Source organism: Eptesicus fuscus, chromosome 2 (genome assembly GCF_027574615.1).
Source record: "Eptesicus fuscus isolate TK198812 chromosome 2, DD_ASM_mEF_20220401, whole genome shotgun sequence".
Lineage (NCBI taxonomy): Eukaryota > Metazoa > Chordata > Mammalia > Chiroptera > Vespertilionidae > Eptesicus > Eptesicus fuscus.
Window position 1 is genome coordinate 91,550,609 of NC_072474.1, and position 6,000 is coordinate 91,556,608.

Genomic DNA, 6,000 nt, shown 5'->3' on the forward strand with positions numbered 1-6,000 from the left:
GGTGTGGGGTCGGAGGAGAGGGAAGAAGCCTGTCCCTGCCTTGTTTCCTGGTTAAGAAGGAGCCAGCTTTGGAGAAGGGAAGCCAAGCTGAATATATGCCCTTGAAAGCTGAGGCCAGCACAACGCCCGTGAAATAGTAAACAAGCTTGACTGTGGTTTTGGCTTATTTACAATAATGAGTAAATCAATTGAAGAATTTCAAATGTCTCTTTTTACTTAAACAGAAGTGGGCTATTAAGAGCCATAAGACTTTCCAAAGAATTTGGGGTAAATAGAAGAATTTAACAAATAAAAAAGAACGAAACAAACAAAAGAAAATCTTAAAATAAGCAGCAAAAGAATAATTACTTAACCCACATGGCTGTGACAAATGAAAGGCCAGAGTACAAAAAAATAATTACTCATTAACTTGCACTGTAGCATCTGCTACATGTTATTTCAGCAACTGAATTACACAGTAATGACAGAATTCTAAACTTAAGTATCTAATAATTTAGCAGTCATTCCTGTTCCATATTTGAAAAAAAAATGTATTGAAAAAGTGGTTAAATAGTATCACGACTAGTCATAGAATCTAATACTGTATACATTCAAACTGGCCAGCAGCTGCTCACTGACTGACCTAGCTGTTGAATACAGTGGTTTTTATGGCAACAAGTGAGAAGCTCTAAGATGGTTCAATATTTTACACCCTCGCTATTTTTTTTTTCTGATAATGGGCTTGTTCTCTTACTCCTTTTCCATAAGTAAAGAAAGCATCTAATTATTTAGTCGCTGCACCCCAGCCAAGAAGTACAGTCTGTGATGGAAACTGTACTCCAGACAATGGGTTTTGGCTATTTATGAGGACGTCAAAAGAGAAAATATGCAACTGCTTAAGCTTAGAACCAAGGTCAGAAATGAAGACATATAAATTTGAAAGCAGACAGATTGTATAACAGTTGCTATTGAAAACAAATTCTGGATTAAACAAAGTTTTTTACTAAATTCAGGTATCCTTATCTGGAATTTATTTATTTATTTATTTAAAAATATTTTTAAATTATTTTTGATAGAGAGGAAGGGAGATGGAGAGAAACATCGATGTAAGAGAGAAACAGCGATCGGTGATCAGCTGCCTCCTGCCTGGCAATCTTTTTAGTGCGTGGGATGATGCCCAACCAACTGGCCAGGGCTGGAACTTTTCCTTAAATGATAGAACTCGGTGCCAGTGAAGGACATTTATATTTTGTGGCTGCCCAGCATATTTTGAACATACTTCCAATACTGTGTACTTTACTGCGGGAAAAGGAAAAAAAAAATCTCTTAACAGGTCAAACGTTTCTCTTTTGCCCAGAAATTTATTAACTTGTGGGTTTACCTCCCCAAGGTAGGTGTTTGGAATTTGCTTTCCCAGGCTCCTTTGCAGCTAGGGCCCACAGATGTGACAGAGGCTCTAACCAAGCATTAGAAAGGCTTCAAACTGAAAGAAAAAAATGGGAAAAGCAAGGCACCTCGTGGAATATATTCTGGCAAGGGAAGAGATATAAGGCACAGATACATCCAGTTTTCAGAGGTAATAGGGGCAGAAGTCCAGGAGAGTGTCCCCACAATAATGATGACTGTCTCCAATAGAAACTGCAGTAAGAAACTATCTTTGCTCTAGCCGGTTTGGCTCAATGGATGGAGCCGTGATCCTACCTAGCCCCAAATGTACTCTCTTGTCTGTCTTCTTTAATCCTTCACCGCCCATCCTCAGGTTCACCCCTAGCTGTGCTGGATGCGGTTCAGTTTTGTTGCTTTTCTGGGCCTGGAGCTGAAATACAACTGAGGTCTAAATGTTCTCTCTAGGGAGGAAAGGTCAGGGGGCCGAAACTGTTGCAGAAGACCAGAGAAAAACCAAGCAACACTTTAGAGAAAAGGAGTTATACTGTTTATTACGCCGGCGGACTCAGCGGAATAACTTCCCAAATCTGAGTAAAGTAACATGCAGGGGGCTTCTCTTTTATATCTTTCTGGGGTCTTTGTCCCTCAAATATGGATTATGCTTCCAGTCCCTTTACGGGCTTTGCAAAAAGGCCCCAGGTGTTAGGGGTCTTGACACCCTATCTGATGGTCTGGCCTGGCGCCAGCACTAATAACCCCCACCCTCTGGGGCTGTGCATTGTTCAGAGTTTATGGCCTCCGTATTTAAGTAACAGGTTTTGCAAGGCCAGCTTCTGGGAAAGAGGCAGTGACTTAATTATAGGTTATCAAGAATGTACACTGGGCTTGCTGGCACAGATTCAGATTGCTAGCCCCCCAAATATCAAGGTTACGTTGGAATTAGCCTTTTTAGCCTTCTCAAAACTACATGACCAACATATGCTAGGGGAGAAAAGGACACCCTGGAGGCAAGGTTCCAGCTACAATTGTTCTTTGCTAGTCACCTGGGGCTTTCCATCCTGGTGACCTTTTGTACCTGGTTCATTGTCCTTGCTCTGCTCATGTCTATCTGCCTACCACACTTCTCTTAAATTTAAATTCTTTATTGTTTAAAGTATTACATATGTCTCCTTTTCCCCTCATTGACCTCTCCCCGGCCACTCCCACCCCCCAGCACATGTCCTCACCCCACAACTGCCTGTGTCCACTGGTTATGCTTATATGCATGCATAGAAGTCCTTTGGTTGATCTCTTACCCCCTCTCCCCACCCACCCTCCCCTGCCTTCCCTCTGAGATTTGATGGTCTGTTCGAAGCTTTGATGTCTCTAGATCTATTTTTGTTCATCAGTTTACGTTGTTCATTGTATTCCACAAATGAGTGAGGTCATGTGATGTTTATCTTTCTCCGACTGGCTTATTTTGCTTAGCATAATGCTCTCTATATCCATCCATGCTGTTGCGAATGGTAAGAGTTTCTTCTTTTTTCAGCACCGTAGTATTCCATTGTATAGATGTACCACCGTTTTTTAATCCACTCATCTAATGATGGGCACTTAGCTATTGTACATTGTGCTGTTATGAACATAGGGATGCATATATCCTTTCTGATTGGTGTTTCTGTTTTCTTGGGACATATTCCTAGAAGTGGGATCACTAGGTCAAATGGGAATTCCATTTTTAATTTTTTGAGGAAACTCCATACTGTTCTCCACAGTGGCTGCACCAGTCTGCATTCCCACCAGCAGTGCACAAGGGTTCCTATTTCTCCACATCCTCGCCAGCGCTTGCTGTTTGTTAATTTGTTGATAATAGCCATTCTGACAGGTGTAAGATGGTATCACACTTCTATTTTTTAAAAAGCAACAACAAAAAAACACACCCTTCTATTAATGTAGCCTCTATAATTCAGTGTTCTAGAAAATGGAAAGGAATGGCAGGGAAGAACACCCCATCTCATCATACATAAATAATTTTGATCTCATATTGCTCTATTCTTTAGAAGAATGAACAGACATGAAGAGTGGTTAAATGTATTACAGATAGTCATAGATCTGTGTGAAGTAGTTAACTACTGAAACCTGGTTCTGATGCTTATTCTATGCTCTTACCATTATATTACAACTAGTGCCCAGTGCACAAAATTCATGCACATTAAAGGGAATTGGAGGAAATATTTTAATATTGCTATTTGCCCTTTCTCTATAATAGAAGTGTCAGAGATTAAAGAAAATTAGTAAAATGTATATGAAAATCTCCCTCCTGTCAGAGTCTGGGGTGCGCCACGGGACCTAGAGTCAAGTCCCCACCCACCACCCGCAAGTGCCTCAAAAATGGAGACCCATACCCAGCCAGCCCAACCCCCATTGGGTGAGACCCAGACCCGGCTGGCCCCACCCCTGTCCAGCCCCTCCAGGCAGGGGGCGCAGCCTCAGGTCCCCTGGCAAGCACTGGGGTCAGGGGGCACGGCCTGAGGTCCCCATCAAGCCCTGCCAGGCGGGGAGTGCGGCCTGAGGTCCCCCGGCCCGGCGCTGGGGTGGGGGGCGTGGCATGAGGTCTCCCGGCCCGGCACTGGGCAGGGGCCATGGCCTGAGGTCCCCTGTCAAGCCCCACCGGGTGGGGGATGCAGCCTGAGGTCCCTGTCAAGCCCCACTGGGCAGGGGGTGCAGCCTGAGGTCCCCCGGCCGGGTGCTGGGGCGAGGCGCCATGCAGCCTCAGGTCCCTCCTGTTTGGTCCTGGCGTTATGGCATCCTGGCTAATTTGCATATTCCTCTATTATATAGATAGATATCCTGTAATCTCTAAAATTTAAACTTTTTTTGACAATTAAAAAATTTACAGCACCTGGGTAGGGGAGAAAATGGGATGTGGTCAACACTACAAATATTAATTAGTACTCACCAAACCTGGAAAATAGTTTGTTATTTTCTAACTGTTTGAGATATAAATAAGTGGGAAATTATAACAACTACTCAATTTATTCAGTAATGCACTCCATACAATTGTTCTAAATTACAGATCATGACAGCCAAAATGTGTTGAGCCTTTTTATCTGAAGCACTATTTTAAACCTCTATGTGGCTGGCTCATTTTGTCATCTCACAATGTATGGGGTATTATCACCATTTTATAGGAGAAAGAGAGATCACACAGCTAAGAAGTGACTGAACCCTACAGTTTGGCCAAGCTCTAGTGCCTTCCTGATGATGTTCTTATTTCCTCTACTTCCTAGGTGTCTCACTTAGGATAAGAATCAAGTCACTCCCCATTTTTGGCAGATTTCCTAAAGAAGACAGAATTGTAATTCTGGGCCTCATTCTGTGCACATTATAGATAAATTTAGTTTTGAGCATTTTATAGACTATTTTTGCATCCTTTTTATGCATTCATTTGGGGAAGTTTACAAAAGCATGTACTGAAGGGGACTTTTAATCAGTTACTGATTTTGAAGATGTACTTCTGGGAGAGCTCTTGTTACAGAAACTGATCTGATTTTGCTAAGTAATAGCACTTTTACTTTCTGTTCCTGGAATTTACCTGAGAGTAAAAAAACAAAACAAAACAAAACAAAAAACCTGTCAACACAAGGTTGTGTACTTTACTGAGGGAAAGGGGGAAAAATTCTCTTAACAGGTCCAAACTTTCTTTTTTGCACAGAAAGGTGTTGACATAAAGCTTAGCAACATAAGTTTAAACCACCACTGATTCATCAAGTAGGGAAGTTCTTTAAATTTCAAGAGTCCCAGAATCTCCTAAGGCAGTGATGGCGAACCTATGACACGCGTGTCAGCACTGACACGCGTAGCCATTTCTGATGACACGCAGCCGCATGCCGAGGATGAAACATTTGCTTCTCCTGAGGATGAAACATTTGCGACTAGAGTCTTGGAGTTCATTTTTTTCCTCAAAGTGACACACTACCCGGGTTATGCTCAGTTTTTTGGCGAAGTTTGACACACCAAGCTCAAAAGGTTGCCCATCACTGTCCTAAGGTAAAATGAGAAGCATAATATAAAATGTAGTTACTCACCTTTAACAATTCTCAACATAATTCTATGCTGGCCACATTCTACAAATGAAGAAATTGAAGGCCAATGAAACAAAAAGAATGTGTACAGGTTGGAGGCACCACTGTGGGTTTCCTGACATTATCCTGATGCCGTATGTATTTGTAACATTTGAGCTGAGCCATCCTGGATTTAAAAAGAGCCCAAAGAATGTGGTGCAACATTTATTTACTTTTCCCATGGAGTCTCTTATCAGACCACAGAGTCTACCTCAAATAGATAGTAGTTTCCTTTCTCTCTTGGCTCCCTGCCTCTCTACCATCTTCTTCCCTCTACCCATCCAATCTTCCAAGTCTTTTCCTGCCCTCTGTCTCCCATTAGGTTCCCATCTCCATGTTGATGGGCAAGAAAAGATCATTCAGGTGCATCTATCTTTGGAGAAACTTTTGGGTCCTTCAGATTCTTCAGAATAAAACCCTACCCAACAAACCTTTCTCTGAATGCTTACTGATTCTCAAATCTCAAAGCCCAACTTTGGACTGATTTGTTTCCGCTAGCAGGGTGAACTAGACACACCAGAAATAATCTTTA